At 33.4% G+C, this 21,778-nt stretch overlaps 1 pseudogene; it reads left to right on the top strand.

The window, feature by feature from the left end:
* Window positions 1-660: 660 nt before the first annotated feature.
* On the top strand, window positions 661-1,690 carry LOC117712420 (L-lactate dehydrogenase A chain pseudogene; annotated as a pseudogene).
* Window positions 1,691-21,778: the final 20,088 nt, after the last annotated feature.

Genomic DNA, 21,778 nt, shown 5'->3' with positions numbered 1-21,778 from the left:
CTCAAAGAATGGAGACCAGATAGGGTGTGATTCAATCCCGTTTATTCTTCAGTCTCTCTTCCTCTAAGTGTCTCCTTCTCTGTCTCCTCTGTCTGCTGTGTCTGATTCTGTCTGGAGCCAAGTGTCTTCTACCTAATGTCTGATGTGTCTGATTCTCTGATCTCAGTCTGATTCTGATCTGTTCTGTCTCTGCCTTTTATATGTCTCACTTCTAAGACAAGCCTTTTGGTCACACCTTTAATCATGCCCTTAGGTCTTGTCTCTAACTCTTATCTCTATACTTCTAAGTCATACTCTTAAGTCACACACCTTTAATCTCATACACCTTTAATCTCACACACCTTTAATCTCAAGGTATCTAAACCAAGATGATCGGAGTGTGATCAGCTGTTGTAGGCTATTGTAATCCAAGTCACAGGTATATGGCTCAAGATGGCTGCAAAGCTGATAGCCGCTTTCTGCTAAACGTCGGCCCCCAACGTGGTGGTTTTGGGGGGCTCATAGTATAAGTTCCTCACAAAATAGCAGCTGAGAAAGAAAAGTATAAATATAATAACATAGGTGCTGGATCCACTGTTGCTGAGCACAGGCCATGCTGCTCCTGCTTACCCATCACTCCCCCATCGTGAACTAGTGGTCTCTAAGGATTCAAAATCCAAGATGGCAACCCTCAAGGACCAGATGATTGTGAATCTTCTTAAGGAAGAATAGGTTCCCCAGAACAAGATTACAGTTGTTGGGCTTGATGCTGTTGACATGGCTTGTGCCATCAGTATCTTAATGAAGGACTTGGCAGATGAGCTTGTCCTTGTTGACATCATGAAAGACAAGCTAAAGGGAGAGTTGATGGATCTCCAGCATGTCAGTCTTTTCCTTAAACACCAAAAATTGTCTCCAGCAAAGACTTTTGTGTGACTTCAAACTCCAAGCTGGTTGTTATCACAGTGGGGGCCCATCAGCAAGAGGGAGAGAGCCGAGTCAACTTGGTCCAGGGTAACGTGAACATCTTCAAGTTCATCATTCCCAAAGTTGTGAAGTCCATACTGCAAGCTGGTCATTGTCTCAAATCCAGTGGATATCTTGACCTACGTAGCTTGGAAAAAATCAGTGGCTTTCCCAAAAGCTGAGTTATTGAAGTGGTTGCAATCTGGATTCAGCTCGGTTCTGTTACCTGATGGGAGAAAGCCTCGGAATTCACCCACTGAGCTGTCACAAGGGGGTCCTGGGAAAGCATGGAGAATCCAATGTGCCTGTGTGGAGTGGTGTGAACATTGCCAGCATCTCCCTGAAGTGTCTGAACCCAGAACTGTGCACTGATGCAGACATGGAGCAGTGGAAGGATGTTCACAAGCAGGTGGTTGACAATGCATATGAGGTGACCAAGCTGAAAGGTTACACATCCTGGGACAATGGCCTCTCTGTGGCATACTTGGCTGAGAGCATAATGAAGAACCCTAGGTGGATGTATCCCATTTCCACCATGATTAAGGATCTCTATGGAACCAATGATGATGTCTTCCTCAGTGTCCCTTGTATACGGGAACAAAATGGAATCTCGGATGTTGTGATGGTGACACTGACTCTGAGAAATCCAGAAGAAGCTTCAGTTCTGAAGTCTTCCCAGTGTCCTAGCACTTCTCTGTCCAGGCTGCAGCAGGGTTTCTATGGAGACCACACACTTCTCATCTGAGCTGTGCTTAGTACAATTGTGTTGAGGTAGTCAGTGGAAAAAAAATCTCAGTTCTCACTGCTCTACCCTGCTGATAAGTGATATGTGTATAGTGGTAGCCTGGGTAGTGTGACAGTCCCACTGTCTCCAAGACACACTGCCAACCATTTGCAGGCTTTATTATCCTGTGAGCCTGCTGTGTTGCTGCCCTGAGCACCCTCACCAAACATGTCTAAGCCAACGAGTTCCCAGTTAGTCATAACCTGGCTCCAGTGTGTAAGTCCATTATGCATATCTTGTTCATAAAGGTTATACAGGATATTTTATGTATTATATGTGTCTGTAGTATATATTGCAATATTCTGTAAAATGTAAGATCTGCATATGGATGATGGAACCAACCACTCATGTGTCATGCCAACAAAAACACCAAATAAACCTTGAACAGTAAAAATAATAACAACATAATCAAAATTATAAGGGATACCATTAATTTATCAAACATTTTCCTCTAGGCTTAGATTTTACAAAACCTACTTCAATAGGGGTTCTTAAATGCATCACCCTGCTCTTTCTAGCCCACCATCCAAAGGTAGGGGAGAAAAGATGTTAAATTGGACAATGGGGATGTAGACCAGTTTAGAAGTAGTTCTTTGATTTGGGGTAATTCCAGTCTCCATTGTCAGAACACCATGAGTTCAGTTCAGTAGTGTCAGGGTATCAACAGTACAGCTGCAAATGTGTCACTAAACATGAACTAGCAGCAGCAGTAGCAGCAGCACAAGCCAGCAGAAAACACCAGGACTCTGCCTCATAGGTGTGAGTCAGCAGGAGTGACCAGAACCAACCAGGAAGACTTCTTTGCCATGCCTCTCTCAACGAACTGAAGGTCACCAAAGGCATGAGACCAAGGAAGCTTCTCGGGGATAGTTATGTAAGTTCACTGTTGGCCTTACTTATTCTGTCTCCAAACATCACATGTCCTTTCACAAGTCAGCTTTAGTAAAACATTACATGAGTCTGCATCACAAGACACTTCCAGAAATTTCCACTTCTCTTCCTCCATTAAAATGGCATTTAGACCATAACGTTGTGACTATGGAAGTGTCCTTTTTATCCATAAAGTATACCGTTTGGATTTGAAAACATTAGTACCTCATAACACATTGTGAAAAGTGAGGTGACATTTGATAATTTCATAGTGGATTTACCCTGCCACTTTACTAAGCATTTGAAATACTGGCTTGATTTCCAATAATAGCAGTTAATATATACCATACTTTGCAATATCAATGAAAACCAATGAAACATGAAATTAAAGAGGCTGAACATTGATAGATTCATTTAATAACCAATTTAGGTAATTAATCTGAGATTGTAATTAGATGTATTTCCTGAGGGGACATTTCTCCAAATGCCCTCCAGCCGTCTACTTTACATGTCTATGAAGAAAACTAAACAGCACTTACTGCTTTTCTATCGGTTCTTCTGAAAACAATGTTTGAGCATGTATTCTATGTGAGAATTTCAGCTATTTAAGTCTATGAGGAGTCATCTCACATGTGTCTTCAGAAGTGTAAGAATAACTTGAACCTCTAGCTGTGAAGACACTAAAACATAATCTTCTTCCCACAGTGTATTCACAGAAGCTGTTTAAATTCCAAGTGTTAGCAATTCCCATGTAATATTTGTGTGTGATCTTTAATAAAGATATTATATCACTTCAATACATCAAGCCTGATTCTTTAATCTTTCAGATAACATTACATCTTAAGGAACCCATGACAGTATATGTCACTGGATAATATCATGTAGAATCTAGATTCTTAACTGTGGATCATAACTTCATATGGGACCGCATAACTGAATATGAAGGTCATAAAAAAATTTGACACCAGACAACATTAGTGAGCATAGTATGACCAAAATTAATTCAAAATCAATCAAAATAATTATTCTGATGTGTTTCCAACAGTGCCCATATCTGCTGCAAAGCAGTACTTTGGTGTAGTCTACGCAATGACAACACTGCACATAAACTGTGCTGAGCATGAAGGCATATTACATAACACTTAAAAAGCTCAGTTGATGTTAAAGACTCATATTTCATGAACTGTAATGCTTAATTGTACACAGGATATTCTAGCCTTGAGGACACATGGCTTATTTGCATATGGATAGCTTTATATCTTTCTACAACCATTTCTCAGTATTATCAAATGAATACTATATCAGTATATTGTCTTATACTATTTGATTTAAATATTGCTAATTAAGTTGTTGACTTGAGTTTCATATAAGGAATTAAGTGAATATTCATTTTGATTGAAGATAAAAAAAATCAGAAACTTTACAAATTCTCCTTATAATTTTTTATCATTTTGTAATTTAAAGCAGTATTTTCAGCATTCATAATTATAATAAAATCAAAATTAGATTAACTCTAAAAATATTGACAATATTTTACATTCTAGATTGTGAAGTATTTGGCCTAGATTTAATTCTTTATATAAAGAGAAGCATGCATATTTATCATAGTATATATCTTATAAACACATATATTAGTATATGAATTTGCCATCATCTTCAAAGCATTTACAGAGAAATATTAGAAACCAAATTTTTCAATGTCTAGTTATAATATGTCACTTTGTGTTTCTGTCTTATATACCTATGGAGTAATATAAAACTTCTTTAGGGGAAAAAGGGTCACAAGAAGAAAAAGCTATAAAATAAGGAATCAAGTTTTAGGACTATAGAATTTTTTAAGTTATTTCAGAATATTTCTGCAATGTGTCATTGAATTTATTTAAGTGTCCATGGCCCATTTGAGTTGCTAGTTTCAATCATCTCCTGAGAACAATATCAGGAGCTCTAGTATTGAGTTGCAACAAGCTTTAGAAAAAAAGAATGCACAGGACCACCACAGCCACATGTAAGCTGATACTAGACCATTTGTTTTACTATTTATTTAACTATAAATTGGTAAGCTGACTCACTCAACCCATGACACGTAACATGAACAAGAAATGAGATGTTGATATTAGAGTGTCACAGTTCTTCCTGTAGTCAACTATTGACACAGAAATGCATTATTCACATTTAAGTTCCAAGGGACTGATTCTGGGGACCTGACATTATTTTAGAAATTCTGTGTATTACATCTTCTGATCTTTACTTGACTATGACTATGAATATGCATTTTATGGATTAAACATAAATTAATTTCTTAGAATTTATGAAAATTTGAGATATTTTAAAAAATGGTTTCCTTCAAATTATTATATATTAATATATCATATAATATATGTTATATTATATAATAGTATATATTATAATGGATATTAATATTAATATTATATTTTATATTACACTATATTCATAACAGGCATGGTTATGCTTTGTGAGTTAAGATCTTTTTTATCAATTTATGCTTAAGATAAAATAAGAAAGCCACTTGTTTTTTATTTGTATTTTATTATTTATGGCTGTAAATGACTGAAAACTTTAATTTAAAGTTCTAATTAAAATATCCTAAAATATAGTAGTATTTAGAAATTAGCATTTTGTTCTTTATATTTCAAATTATCACAAAAGTTTTAAAATGAAGTTTATCCATAAAAGAAGCTATACAATTCCAATTTCCTAAGTGATGTTATCCAGGACGAAGCTATATTAACTAAGGTAGGTAGGTAAAATATAAACTTTTTACATATTCATTTTATTTAATTTTTAACTTTATTTTGAAGATTTCTTCATTTGCAGCAATTCTAAGACATTATAAAATCAAATGATCTACATACTTACTGTAAAAAAGTAAACTATCACTTGGTGATAAATATACGACATGGAGAAAAAATCATGTTTTTCAGAGTTAAGACATTTTGTCAAAAAAACAAAACAAAAAACCTAACCTTCATGGAGGGCAGTTTTTCTAAACATAAAATGAACCTGTCTCCTTCACACTGGGCTGGGTAGGGTAATAGTGTTAGGAAGATAATGGTTAAAGTCTACTTAGAAGTAGAGTGTTTTCAAGAAAGGCTAAACTACATAGTCAGAACTTGTTTGAAATAAAAACAAAAGCAAATTATTCATATAAAATGTAAAAGTAGCAATTAAATTTACTTTAAAACATTCCTTTAGCTTGAAAAAATGTAGCCTATCATTTTTTGTAAATATAATTCCAATAAGATGTGTAATAACCAAAGCGAGATTACGAAAAGGTTGTATATATGTATATGTTTATCCCAGATAGCATTTTTCCTAGAATTGCCTTAAAGTTTCAGAACTCTCATGATTAAATCATGAGAATCAGCAGCTGCTCACATCTAAATTAAAATAACTAGATGTGAATGAGTGCTACTTTTGCAGAACAAAAGAGATTCTTCTGTTTACCAACTTTGTCATTAATCTATCTTCATTTCTTTGTAAATGTACAGATAAATCTATGGAATGTATGGTCATGCTATAACCTCCAACTATTACCACATAAATGATAATATAAATGAGATTGAATAGAAAATGACATGAATAGAAAATGAGGTAGAAGGTTTAATCTGTCCTTGGCTTGACAATACAACATGGTCTGTGAAAACAATAAATATTTTAGTATAAAACTGATATATACATATATATATATATATATATATATATATATATATATATATATATATTACTATGTATGTGTATATAGAGAGATAAATATTTATATTATATTCCAAATAATACTATTTTATTTATATATTACATATTACGTATATATACATGTATGTTTGCTTCAAGTTTAAAAACTATTATATTAGTTATAACTGTATTTTTTACAACGTCCACTTTTTCTCAGAATTTTTGTACTTATATTAGAAACTTTTTTCTTTTCATCAGACCACATTATGCTCAATATTTTCTAGAAATAAGCAATAAGCACCTTGCTTAATTGGTAGATTACCTACCAAAAATACAGTTAATTCTAGAGTAGAACTTGGTCTTCTCAATATTGCTTCACTCCATTTGTCATTCTTTGTCACATTTGAGTGACAAATGCAAAACCCACAATCTGAATCTTGTCTAAACAAATTAAATGCACAGTGCCCTATAAATAGAGCCCTTTGCTTTCCATAATAAGGGTTGAGTATATATGTGTGTATGTGTGTGAAACACAGTCAAAAATATATATTTAAAATGACATACATGTATCAATGATGATTAAGCAAACATTGAGAAGCTCTTAATTGTAGCAGAAAGGATAGCACATATCAAAGTAATACCTAGTAAGCTGTACATTTAAAGTCAGGCTTGCTAAATGAAAGATAAAGTTGCTCAATTTGACTAAGAAAGCAAACATTATTTTAAGCATCAGGAATTGAACATTAATAACCAGCAATTTCTAGCTTTAATCCATGCAATTAAAAAGGTCAGAAATGTTAATGTTGATAAAGGTCTTTTAAAAAGAGAAGTACTAGATGAGACCCTAATTATTAATCATCATCAAGAAATGTTCTGGCAGCAATTACCACAGCATCACAAGGGAAGTTTCTGAAAATATTCCCAAGAATGAAGTACAATTTTGACACCCAAACAAACTTAAAATGCATTTTATAACAGGCATAATGATAAAGATTCACTAAACATATCTAACAATTAGTCTAAAATATGTAAAAACTTGTCACATACCTGGCCAATTTTGGGTGTAATTAAACTAAGTTATACATGAATTATTTCTAATAATAAATGTAATCTAACCTACCAACTTATAGCAATAATATATTTCTTGCTTAAAACCCAATTGAGTGTTGATCTCATGCTTTTCACTAAAATGATTTTAAAGTGATTAAAAGTACAATAACAATTTTCCTCTGAAAAATAGCAAATTTTAGGCTTACATGATACCCCTTTTAATATGTTTGTCTGTATAAGGGTACATATTAGTATATATTTATTCTATGACATAAACACTTTCTTTAAACTCACTGTTAAATTATCTTAATCTTTATATTTAAACTTATTAATTGATAATTATGATTATTAGAGAAAAATGTAGTTCTTTAATTAGGAAACAATAAAGAGGGACACACTATATTCTTTATTGTAACAAAATTGTTGAAACAAGATAGATATATAACAATACACTGTAAAGGTACTATAGCTAGTATTTACATACAAGTGGCTAATGAGAAATTATGTAAATGTGTCACATTAAAATTATTGAGGGTACTAAAACTTAAGCTCTATAATATATGTATTTTAACGTTCTTATATCATCACTTTTACATTGCAAAGGTAACATCTATCTGAGCATATGGAAGACAGATGGATTTCATCTATTCTACTAAGGTGCTTCTCTTTTTTGAAGCAGCTACTTTGAGAAAACACAGTTTACTTCAAGTTGACATACTTCATTATCTGAGTTAAAGAGAATCATGTACTCAGGAGAATACATGATTCAGGGATATTTGAATTAAAAATCCAGGCAATATTTTGTCAAATTTACAAGTCAAACCAAAATATTCATTTCCATAGAAATGCAGCTTAACAAGAAAAATGTTTCTAGTATACCTATAGCATTGGGGTGAATGCCTTTAATCCTGGGAGTCAGTAGGGAGAGGCAGGTGGATCTCTGCATGGAGCCAATATGTTATAAATAGTGAGTTTCAGTGCAGTCAAGTCTATGTAGGGAAACAGTGTCTTAAAAAACAAATAGAGACAAGCTATTCCTGCCCATTGTATTAAAGCTTGTCTTTAACAACACCAACATATTGGCAGCCAAAGTACATGGCTTGAAACTGAAAATAGATCCCCAGATAGAGTTATAAATTTAACAGGCTGGCAAGCCAAGGATGGGTAAGATTCTACACAGAGCCTCACCAACCTAAGACAGAAATGTATTGCTTTTGATAATGCATATTCCATGACAGGTAAGAAAGGCATTTTTGTCAGAACCACCTGAAAGGTTCAGTCTGGTTTATGCAATAAAAAAGGAGGAGATGTGGAGAGATTTTGGGGCTGCCTGGCCAGAATCTAACATTGTCCAAGGACAAGGAAATGGACTGCAGGCAAGAATCTGACATTAGGCTAGAACAAAGAAGTAATTTCAGGCAGGAATCTAAATCCTAGGCTAGAACAGAGAAGTAATTTCAAGCAGTAATCTAAATCTTAAGCTAGAACCAAGAAGTAGGATTCAGGTATGAACATGACTTTGAGCTAGGACAGGGAAGTAAGCTCAGATATTTTAGTCATCTTGATAAGCCCTTAGAAACAATGATCAAAGGAGTGATTATAGGACTCGGTCTATTGTCCTGATTGTTCTTTGACTATATGGGTTTATTGTTTTGCTTGCTTCTTGACTATTTGCATCTATTGTATTGCTAGTTCCTCAACCTAGAACTGACCTTAATACTTGCATGTAATTTAAATGGTATAAAAACAAAAAAGGAGGAGGAGGGATGAGATAGGGGGTTAAAAGGAGGGGGGATGGGGAAAGGGGATAACATCTGAAATGTAAATAAATAAAATATCAAATTAAAAAACAAACAAACAAACAAACAAACAAACAGAGAAGGCTCCATGCCCCAGTGTAAGGAAATGTGAAGACACAGAGGCTGGAGTAAGTGGGTGGGTGGAGGAACACCCTCATAGAAGCAGGGGGAGAGGGAGGAGATTGTGGGTTTCAGGGGGGAAACTGGGAAAGGGGCTAACATTTGATATGTAAGTAAAGAAAATATCCAAGAAAAAAGAAAACAAGAAAAAACCAGATAGGAGGGTGAGGGAAAGAGGAAGAGAGAGAAAGAGTGGGAGGAGGGAAAGAGTGAGGAAGAGAGGGGTAAGGATGATTTTAATAGGTGGTTTAAATGTGGTTATAATTCATAATTGTTAAATCACCTTAGGAATCTTTAAGAATTCCTTTTTTATGGTTTGTAAATAGATTTTGATGTCTTTTGTATTTTAAAACAAAAAACATTTACTTCTAGGTATAATGTAAGAGTAATAATGAATATTTAATCAGTAAGTGACATTATGCTTTATTATATATCACATAATCTGAACTACATATTATTAAAATTAAAATGGAGATTTTCAATTAAATTTAAATATCACACAAAAGAATGTGAGTCAATATAATAGCCTGACTATAAAATGGAGAAATACATTGTGCTTGCTTTATGATGATGTTCAGAAACATTCCAAGTACGATAAGCTTCACACAGAGTAGAACTTCAAGGACATTTTAAGTAAGTAACAGTTTGCTGATGTTTAATAAAGCCTACTCATCTATAATGAAGTCTCTCTTATATTCTGCAATGGAGCATTCATAATTTGAGTGAAACCATTAACATCTCAGCTCAGGTTACAATGTGTGCACAATGACTCAAAAAGCTCATTCGACTGCGTGCTGATTGTGAATCTAATAGTTATGAACAATCAAGTATAGTTTGGTTTATTGCAATTGCTATGTGAATTTATTAACCTTTTAGTATAACACTATTTAGGCTTAGGATTCATAATTCCAAAAATAACTCCCAGAGCCCTCATTCAATTTTTGTTATGGTTGCTAAATATATTTAGACCATTTCAAGAGAGTTGTTAAATTAGAAACAGAAAAACAATGATATCTAAAATAACACTTTTAGGTTTATTCCTCACAGATAAGTTTTATATGGTAGAACTCATTTCTAATTTTAAAACACATAATTTAGTTTTATTTAATTTTAACTGTTAGCTGTGTATACTATTTAAGTAATAGGGTAAACCTTATAGCAGAGTATTTTCTTTCTTTTACTTTTTAAAAATAAAATTATATCCAAATCATTAGCAACAGTATTTAAAGACACTGTCCACAGGCTATAAAGCATACACGAAGAAGTGTGAGGACTAGAGTTTGCATTCTGAAAAATCATGTAAATGATGGGTATGCATGGTACCCATTTAAATGGCAGTCCATGGAAAGCAAAAATGATGGATTGCAGTAGCAAACTGGATGGATATATGAGAATAATACATGAGCTCTGAGTTCAATGGGAAGGACCAACTTTAATATTTAAGTGGAGATAAATTGTGGATAACATTTGAAATGCTGGCAAACACGCAACCATGAACATATGTCAACACGTACTATAAATGCCCATAGGTGCAGACATACAAAGTGGTCAGTGTGTAAATAAGTCAATGTATAAGTGAAATGTTAAGTGTTTAAAATTGTAATGACATGTTTGGTTTTAAGGTGCTATTATATAGGCTGTCAATCTTTGGTAAAGGATTCTTATAATATTTTGCAGTGCTAGGAAAAAAAAACTTTTCAGAAAATTATGAGATTATCAATTATAATAATTTTTGCCTTCAAAGATGATTGTGAAAATTCTGACAGAATGGCTTTTAGGTTTTCTGATTATAAATATGGGCTATAAGATATTCAGCTGTGTAATCAGTGATATTGCTTTGATATGTATTGCTGATAATATTTTTTTAAAAAAGTAAAACCCTGGTTTTCACTTGCATTTACTTTTTCTTGAATATGATTATTTCTTATCTAGACAACGTTAAGAAAAAAAGAAAAATAGAAATTCAATCATGTTTCAGGAATATCACCTGTTTCTCATTGGTACATGGAATTGTGTCTGAGTGCCATACAGGGTTTCCACTTTAACTCGTGTGGCACTACCTGTATACATTTATCTTTAACCAGACTTTATGCAATAAGGTCTACATGCACAAAGTACCTACAGTCCAGTTCAGAAGAGTGTTTACTATCATAATAATACTGCTTAAGCAGAAGGAATCAGTCCCTACAAAAAGAATGATCTGGTTCTAGGACAACTTAAAATCATCAGAATAACAATCACTGCCTTTTTTTTTTTCAATAATTTCAAGCATGAATCTTAGGGTCATTTTGGAATCAAGCCCTAATGCTACCATTTCAATTACTCCAGGTAAATCATCTTCTCTACATCCTCAGATACTTTAACTTTTCAGTATTTCTTGTTTTAAATCAAACCCTCTAAATCAGCAAGATACATTTAAGTAGTCATAAAAGTTAAATACATATCTATAGTGACTATTTTACATATTTCTTGATGGGTCTCATTCATTTGCAAGGATTAAGATGGGGTTTTTCAGAAAATACATAAAACTTTGACATAACAAAGATAAATCTTACTAGGAAGACAATTATGACCCATATTATGGATAAAAAGAACTGATTCCTATATGTTTTATTCTGACATTCACACACACCTAGGCACACAATTAAACAAATAATAGATAAGTAAATGAATAATCACAAATGGGATTTTATAAAGTGTCTATATAATTTCTATTAAGATAGGGATTGAAGAGTTTTATATAAATGCACGTAAGTAGCATTTTATGAATCTTTGTGTTACAATGTTTATGGAAGTTACAATAATTAAATAATTTTTTGTGATTATATACATATATACATATATATATACGTACATATATACATACGTACATACATACGTACATACGTATATATGTATATACATATATACATATATATATATAAACAAATTTATGCTAGATACTTTTAAAATAAATTTTAAATTTATAATATGGCAAATACTAATAGTTACAGCCCAAGCAAAAGTTTTTTGGACTCTATAATATTTTGTGTGTGTGTGTGTGTGTAAGAGAGTTATTAAACAACAGTGGGACATTGCTTATTGATTTATTTAAAATATACATTTTTGGTAATTTTCTTAAGACTCTTCAGATCATGATCCAAATGTTAATACCATCAGAATATTTCCTATGAAAATAAAATTAAACACCTCTGTGTCTCCATCAAATCTTCATGTACACTGCTGTATATTCATTTTTACAAGTAATTAAATATGCTGGAAGAGTGGCTTAGATCTATTAATTTTCTTATATTTATATCCTAACTTCTCTGATAGCCCATATTTATGGAAATATTTTTTGCTCAACATTGAGCCCACACAAAGAACAGATTTTTCAAGTCAGGATCTGCCAAGTCACAGTATAATGAAATCAGTTGTCATCCACAAATCAAAAGATGTGGCACTTTGATGATGACTCCCTGAGTCTCTCATTTCCACCTGAGACATGCTCTCTCTGACACAAGGTAGTCGATGAGCTATTTAAGTGAAGTTCATGGGTTACCTCTGACTGTGAGTGTTGTTTTCATGACACCGTGCTGTACACCAAAGCATTGTTTGTGTTGTTAACATGACATTTCCTGGGGATCCACATCTAAAAAATTCATAGATATGTGGCTTATTTTTAGTGAATAACGTTATGCAAAGGCATCCTGCTAAAACCATCGTGTGTGAGAATCATTTTCATAGAACATTAATTTATGTCTCTTGGGAAGTTTCCTTATCTACTACTTTAGAAGAAAAGTTACTTGTTCACTGACTTCATAAACTCAGTGGCATCTTCATAGAAACTAAAAGAGCGAATGAATAGATCATCTACATTTTCATATACCTTTCAACCATAATCTTCTAGAATGTAGAAGGTCTTCAAATAGTGAGTATTCATAAGTATTTAGAGAACATACTAGAAATCATTATTTCAATGGACTTTTATTATTTCACTAGTTTAGCAAAATTAAGCATGTTGAAAGTCAATTTGAAGACATTTACATTGTAAATGAATCTGCATGCACTTTCCTAATTTCTTCCTTGAGTCAAACTCACAGAAGCAGAAATCGGAATCTACATAACACATGTATTATACTACCCACAGGACTGCCATTAGAGTGAATTCAAAATCAAATTCAATTTTTTCTCAGAAAAAAAGAGTATGTAGAAAAGTTAATAAAAGAAATCTGTTATTCATCATGTCATCTATATTTTAATCACATAAATATTGTTAGTATTGTTATTTAGCCAACAATGAATATTAGCTGGTTATTTTTTAATAAATTGAGTACTGATATGCTTTTTTCAATTTATTATTTTTAACACATATGTGTTTTTTAATATTTTCACATTTGGTTGTAAATTTTAATCAGTATATGCCTTTATGCATTGGTACATACATACAGAAAGATATATACATATATCTCTCAATATACATAAGCCTAAAACCTTCCTTACATTGACACAGTAAATATTACTTAATTACAGTAAATAAACTATCATTTAGGTGTCTTTCTCTACTGATAATTTTAAAGACACCTTTTAGCTTCTAGAAACAGAATTCTTAGCTATTATTTTATCCATGAAACCATGTTTTCTTATAAATTGTAGAACCTACTTTGCTTTTATTCCTTAGTTACCATAATTAATAATAAAATAATAATACAATATTAGTAAAGGGATACCAACTTATTGCACACAAACATACATATATATATATATACATATATATATATAACTGATATATAATCATACAGAAATAATATCCAAATAAAAGATAAAACCTCAACAGAATACAAAGTCTTTTCATCAAATTAATTTTGGTTAGTGACAAAAAACAGATGGGTTGATAAATCTAGAAAGAAATTCAACAAATTTCAATATTAATATAAAATTCTGAGTTTTATAATGACCATCATACGACAAAAGCTTTTGTTGCTCTTTTTAAGCAGATGTATGCCTTCACATTAACAGATATCCATATACATTTATGAATATATATGTTTAGAATGTTTTCTACAATAAAAATGATTTCATGCCGACTTTCTAAAACTACTAAAACTGTAAAGTGTACAACTATGTCATTAAAATCTATAAACTGATGACACTTATGCCACAAATTTTAATGAAATATATTTGTGTTCAGTGACTTTCTTCCCAGCTGTATAAGTAAAGGAACCATCTGGAAAGAATTATTTCTCTCAATGTATGATTTTTTTTTCTATTTCTTCATCCATTCAGTTTCCCCCTACTCCCATCCTCTCAAATTCATGACCTCTGCTTTAATAAGCATCACACACACACACACACACACACACACACAAATGCAGTGGGCTAAACATATTTAATGCTATTTCTATTTGTGTTTGTTTAAAGCTGTGTGTTTAGGAGCATATAAACTATCAGTGTGAGAATTGAAGAGATGTCTCAGTGTTTAAAAGCACTGACTGTTCTTCCAGAGTTCCTGAGTTCAATTCCCAGCAATCACATGGTGGCTCATAACCATTTATAATGAGGTCTGGTGTCCTCTTCTGGCATGCAGGCATACATGTAAGCAGAAGACTGTATACACAATAAATAAATCCTTAAAAAAAAAAGTAAAAAAAAAAACACATTTCAGTGTGTTCTAACATTAAGAAGACTGATTCTCCCTTTCTTGGCAACTATTAGTTGCCTATAGTACTAATCTAGGTCTTGTTAGGTACTCATGATGTTAAGATACGATTTCCCAGTAAAAATTCTGATTGTCTGTTATTATTTGTTGTTTGAGTTTGGTTTGTTTGTTTGCTTTAATGTCCATTGTCAGGATCTAGATAGAGGCAAAGGCTACTCAGAGGCAGTAGATGGAGCAAGGAATGCTGGGTGTTTGTCTCCTGCCAGGTTCAGTCTTAGTGAGGTCTGCAATGAACACTTCCAGGTCTCCAGGGGCTCTAGTTTGAGTCCTGGAGCTTGACCATTTCCCTGTAAATTTGTGCTCAAATGTCCTAGACATGGAACTGTTAATACCTTGCTTAGTGTACTAACATGTACTTTGTAAGAAGAGACAGGATTCCACTTAGTTCCCTGTAATTCTGTTGTCTTAAATGTTTATGTCTTTGACAAGGGCTGAGAATAAAATGTATCTTTGGGTATAAAAATTATTTAACAGGTAGAAATTTTGTAAGCTTAGGAAAGCAAAAGTAGTAGGTTTTGTTCTAGGGCTCAGGGAGTCACTTGTCCTGGATAGTGGAAGAGGTTTACAGTGCCAGGCATGAATTCTATCATGTCTTTGTGAGTGAGTGAGTGTGTGTGTGTGTGTGTGTGTGTGTGTGTGTGTGTGTGTGTGTTGGGGGGGTAGGGTCTTAAGTCCCATTATAAGTGAGTGGTTAGCCTAATATATTAATTTCAATATGGCTCTCTAGGAATATCATTACTGTGACCTGTGGACTTCACAGCTGACTCACTTTCTGCCTGATCCAATTGTAATGCATCTTCAGATATTATGAGCAACAATCCTCACACTGGAGTCTTCCAGTTTATATCTAGCTCAGTTCCTCCAAATCCTGTGGCTAATACGTATGTTGTTTTCAACAATAGGGTCTTGCCATGTTTGTTCATTTATTTGTTTGTTTTAATTTTTAAGGTAACCAAGGCATTGATAATAACCTTCATTGTTTGAGAATTCTCTTGAGAATTCTCTTAGACTCCATTCACCAACAATTTGAGGGAAGCTTTTCTATGACCTACATGGTTTTGTTTTGTTTGATTTTGTTTTGCTTTGTTTTGTTGTTGTTGTATAATCTATGACTCTTGGGTGAGCTGTTTTGCTTTATTAACTGTAAGCTGTTGAGTAACTGTTCCCTCAGATATTTTACTTTACAGCTATAATCACATTTTTTGTTTGTATTCTCGTTGTTTATGATCACTTACCTTTAGAATTGTATTCTGATGATTTAGCTCATTTGCATGGGTTCGACCCCTTCCATTTATCATAATCCTGTGTTAGAAAACTTTCTAGACTTGAGATCCTTATCAATGAATGTCTCCAAGAACAAACGGCTGTACTGTTACCTTCCAGCTAATCTAAAACCTAGTCACTCAATAGAAAGAAGTTTTAGAAGCTATGCTTAGTGCTTCCCTTAATTTCAGTTAACTCAGTCATTCTGGATTTCTGATGGGGTTGAAGACCTCATAGTCTCATAGCCAATCCTAGCTATTTACTTGGAGAGAAAAGATCTGAGTGGATGGTTTTCAGCTTACATTCATTCTAAAGCCAAGAAAAAAAAAAAAAAAAAGCCAGGTTCAAAACTAACTGCTTTAGTTAGGACAGATGACAGAGGTTCTGGTTAGTCAACAAAATGATGGACTGGGTGTTAGGACTATCTTGTACCTCACTGGTACAATTAGGAATAACTATGTTCTAATTGCATTTTGAGAGAAAAGTTTATTTTAACAGGAAGGGTGAAGTTAGGTGATGAGAGAGAAAGAAAGAGAGAGAAAGAGAGGAGGGGCATGGAGGCAGATGTTCACGTGTCTCCACCAGTCAAAGACAGTTGATATATCTAGGGTGAGTATTGGGTTACACTTCTGATTGAGCATTACCAAACTTATAAAGCCCTTGATTAACATTTTTTAAAAAATGTATAAAAGCAAAAAGGAAAAGGGGGCATGGGATAGAGGTTTTCTAGGGAGGGGAAATGTGGAAAGGGGATGGCATCTGAAATGTAAATAAAATTAAATTAAAAAAAAAAAAGAAGAAAACCTACATTGCAGTCACTAGTGGCCCAAGTATAGGCTAACCCTGAAAGGTAGAAGAGGTTGTTTGAAATGAACTCCTAACCTCTCCTCATTATATTGGTAGATTTACCCATTTCTCAAACCTCATCAGATAACCTTTTCCCCTAATAGTTGATAACTAAAAGAGACCATTCACTACTGGTCATCGTGAAGAGTATCATTGACTTTAAGGGTTTCAATCCTAATGAAACTTCCATAACATACCATCTCCTTCCAAGATTCAGGAATCATTTTGGAAGACATAGTGGAAAGACTGTCGTAAAATCCAGCAGACCCACATATCTGCTCCATGGTATTCTTATGAATATGACAGGAATTCATATCAATATAGAATCTTAATCTTATGGTTGCCTAAATGAGAACTGCACAATCATAACAGTATTTGACATTTTGACTTAATGAAAATATCACAAAGTTCTACCCTTGACGGAGAATTATAGGCAATTAATGGCTGTTTAAAGAGAGTCTTCCCCAATTCTTCTCCCTAGAAAACCCCTATCCCATGCCCCCTTTTTCTTTTTGCTTTTATACAATTTTTTAAATGTTAATCAAAGGCTGAAATGTAAATAAAATATCCAAAAAATAAATAAATAATTAAATGCCTAAAAATGTCCTTCTGAACACAGTAAAAATACTACATTAATATTTGCAAATTTTTACAAAGAGACCATACATATCTAATTTTATAACATATGTGGAGAAAAGTAAAATAAAATATGAAGAAGTAAATCAATTTATTTTATTGCTTTTAAGTATTAAAAAAAAATAAAGAGAGTCTTCTCCAAGGATAAGCCTACTGATAAATTATCCAGTCCCAGGTGATCAGCCCTAAATCAATAGACATGAAGTCACTGCTTAGTGAACTCAGCAGGCTCCATTTAAGTAACCATAGGAATATGTGCTGTTTTCGTGTGTGTGTGTGTGTGTGTGTGTGTGTGTGTGTGTGTGTGTGTTAACTGATGAAAAAGATGTCATGAATTTGAGGAGTAGGAAGGCTTGGGAGGATTTGGTGGGTTATAGAAAAGGTTTGAAAATATGTATATATTACTTTCTTGAATAGAGTTCTTAAAAATGTAGCTTCAAATCTAAAGATTAATATATTGAATATATAACTTCAGAGGAGTAAAATCTATTCATATTTCCCTGAATTTTGTCTGAAAACATTTCCCAATTGTTTTTATGTTATTGTTGTTGTGTGTTTATTTGTTTGTTTTCAGACAGGATTTCTATGTGTAGCCTTGGCTACCCTTGCTCTGCAGACCAGGCTGGTCTCAAACTCACAGAGAACTGTCTGTCTCTTTCTCCTGAGTGCTAGGATTAAAGGCATGTGTAACTAAGACCCAGTATCCATTTTCCCACGTTAATAAGAGAAGAACAAAATATAAGCTAAGGCATAGCTATGATAACTCTAGGATTAAAAATAAATAAAAATTAAATTTATTACTCCATAAAAATTGATGACAAAGGTATGATGAAAACCAAAAGACTTGTAAATATACAATACAGTCCAAGTATAATGCATGTACAGTCTTTAAAAATTTAGTTCCCTATTTGTACTATTTATGAATTTAACGTATGTCTGCTGTTATTTTGAAAAGTTTTCTGCACGTAAGGAAGAAATATTATTTAAAAAATAATGATTTAAATTACCATATAGAAACTTTTTTTTAAAAAAAGATGAGATCTTGAAACATTTGAAGCACCTTATTTTTAAATGTATAAATTTATCAAATATAATCTATGCAATTGTAAAAGATATGTTAATATATTTTTTAAATGAAAAAAACAAGTCAATTGTGGTAAAAGAAAAATAAACATTCAGTTTAGTTTTAGATAGGTTCTAATCACATAACCATTGCTGACATTGAACTTTATGTGTAGATCAGACTGGCTTTAAAACCAAAAAGATCTGTGCTTTATTTAGTGTTTTATTGCTATAATGAGACAATATTGTCATGGCAATGGATATAAAAGAAAGCATTAAATTACGGCTTGATTACAGTTTCAGATGTTCAATTAATTGTCATCATGGCAGATAAAATGACGACATACATTCAGACATTCTGCTGGAGATTTCGACATTCAGGTCCAGGGAGAGCAGGAGGGGAGGTTCACTGAGTTTGGCTTTGGCTTTTAAAACCTCAAATCCCACCCCCAGCAACACACTTCCTCCAAAATACATGTCTACTCCAACCAAGCCACTCCTCTTTATTTTTCTCAATTTCACCCTGAAATCTAAGCACTCAAACATATGATCCTATGGAAACCATTCTTATTCAAATCCTCAAAATCTGTATGCCTCTGCTTTCTAAGTGTTGAGATTAAAACTGTATAATATGATGGCCAATCCTAAGCATCAAATGTAAATACATGAACAATTAAGACACCTTTGTTTGACACAGGCACCTCTGAAAAGGCTCAGAAGTGTGAGTTTGAACTCTCAAAGTTTAACTTCAATTTAAGTTTACACTGTAAATAACTGTAATAATTATTTTTGACAGTCAGTATATGTATACTTTATATATTATGTAAGCACATAATCTAGTACTATTAATATTGGTAGTCATATTGATTTTAAATTTATAAACAGGTGGAATATATTAAGAAAAAACCCTAGCATTGCCAAGTCATGTCTTGAGCCACACACCTAATTCCCAGTTCAAAATATTTCATATTATATTTTATATCCATTACAAAACTAGGGTTCAATTCCCAAAAGCCGTTGTTATCTTTGACCTCTAAGCTTTATGCAGAAACAAAGTCCACTAGACTTATTTTAGCATAAACCTTTTCAAAATAATAACTATAACAAGAAAAATTAGTATATAAAAATGCTAAAGTAGCTAATATCAAGGTCTGTAATTTGTATCACTGATCATTGAATACTTCATTACTTAAAGATTTATTAAGGAGGGATCTAAAACAAATCATCATTCAACTGATTATACATGTAATAGAAATAAGTATAAATGGCATTTTATAGTTTTTTCTTTCATTTTCAACCTATTTCTCCTGGGAAGAAAGTGGCTTAGAAAAGTGAGGAAGTTCCTGAAACTAACAAGATTTATGACCCTGCCCTGAGACAAACACACACACACACACACACACACACACACAGAGACACACAAAGGAAACAAAAATTGCTGGACCCTTGAGACTCTTGTAGCTGTTAAGTTGCACCCAAACCATAAAAAAAAAAAAAAAGACCATGCTTGCACATTTTCTGGATACTCCCATATCACCCAATCCAGGATAGGCTGTTCAGCCAGATGCAGCAGTGAGATTCCCTTGCTTTTCTAGGAATCCTCTCAGTGATACTAGCAGAAATAAACTAATAAACTCTGTCTATGCGAAATGGAGCTTGATTCATTTCTTTGCTGTCTGTGGTCTATTCTGGGTGAGAAAACGCTTGTTCACATTTTCTAGGAAAACTCTAACACAACAAATGCTTTCAAGTATGTTTCTTTTCATGAAGTTACCAAATAGGAAAATAGTACTCGAGATACAATTTACACATCATGTCACAATGAAGGTTCGCTTCCTGCACTGTATCCTCATACAAAGACTGATAAGTTAACAAAGGAAAATGGCAGATTTTTCTTTCTTTTAATGTATTTTCTCTCATATTTTACATCCCAACCACAGTTTCTCCTCCCTCTTCTCTTCCCAGTGTCCATCCCTTACCTCCATTTTTCCTCAGGATCTATTCCTATTTGTTTCATCTCAGAAAAGAGCAGACTTTCTAGGGATATCACTGGAACATGGCATAACAAGTTACATAACTAGGCACAAACTACAAACTTTTATATTACATGCTGACTTTAAATAATGTAAGGATGTGTGTATAAGATGAGAGGGATTTGTGTATGTGAGTAGAGATGACATGGAAGTCACACGAGTCAGACCATCTAGAGCTGGAATTATAGACATACTATGTGGGTGCTAGAAACTGAACTCTGCTTCCCTATAAGACCAATTCTTGCCCTTAACTAAGGAACTATCTTTCAAACACAGTACAGGACTCAAATTTATTCGCTCTGATATTCATTGTCCACTTCCAAGTAGAATACCTGTACTTGTGCCATTGTCCCTGACTATGATGCTGGAAGACATAAACTTTAAAAAAAACCTTAATTTTCCAGGTTTAACCAAAGGCTTGCTTTCTTTGTCTGAATTCCTACTCAAGGGCCAATCTCAATGTAATTCTGTGTTCTCATACCTTCTATCTAGCCTGTTGCAAAATGGTTCTGACATTCCTTATTTTAATGGACTATCAGTTCATTCATTCCTTTGCAACTTCAAATTAACCCAAAGCTTCTGTTTTTATGTTGCTTGTACTCATTGAATGCACACATCCTGTGGTTCCAAATCCACTGCAAACCATGGTGCCAGTGAGATTAAACTGCTTCAGAGTATCTCAGTTGCGTCTTTGTACTGTGGTAAGTACTAAGGATATGTTTTAGATTCGAAAGTCTGATCTCAGCCCCAGAATTGTTTAATTGTCTGTGTCCTGCCATCACTTAAGATGGTACTATCAGTCAATTGCAGGCCAAACTATGCAGAACTGATTGGTGTCTATTCCAACCATCATTATGGAGGCTTCATCATTCAACTGATGGGACCAGATGCAGGGACCCATAGCAAACATTAAATGGGGCCAGGAGAACCCCACAGAAGACAAGGAAGCATTGTAGGAGTCAGATGGGTGTAGGACATC

Source organism: Arvicanthis niloticus, chromosome 7, assembly GCF_011762505.2.
Source record: "Arvicanthis niloticus isolate mArvNil1 chromosome 7, mArvNil1.pat.X, whole genome shotgun sequence".
NCBI lineage: Eukaryota > Metazoa > Chordata > Mammalia > Rodentia > Muridae > Arvicanthis > Arvicanthis niloticus.
The sequence above is the reverse complement of the archived record's forward strand: the minus strand, read 5'-3'. Positions and strand labels throughout refer to the sequence as shown.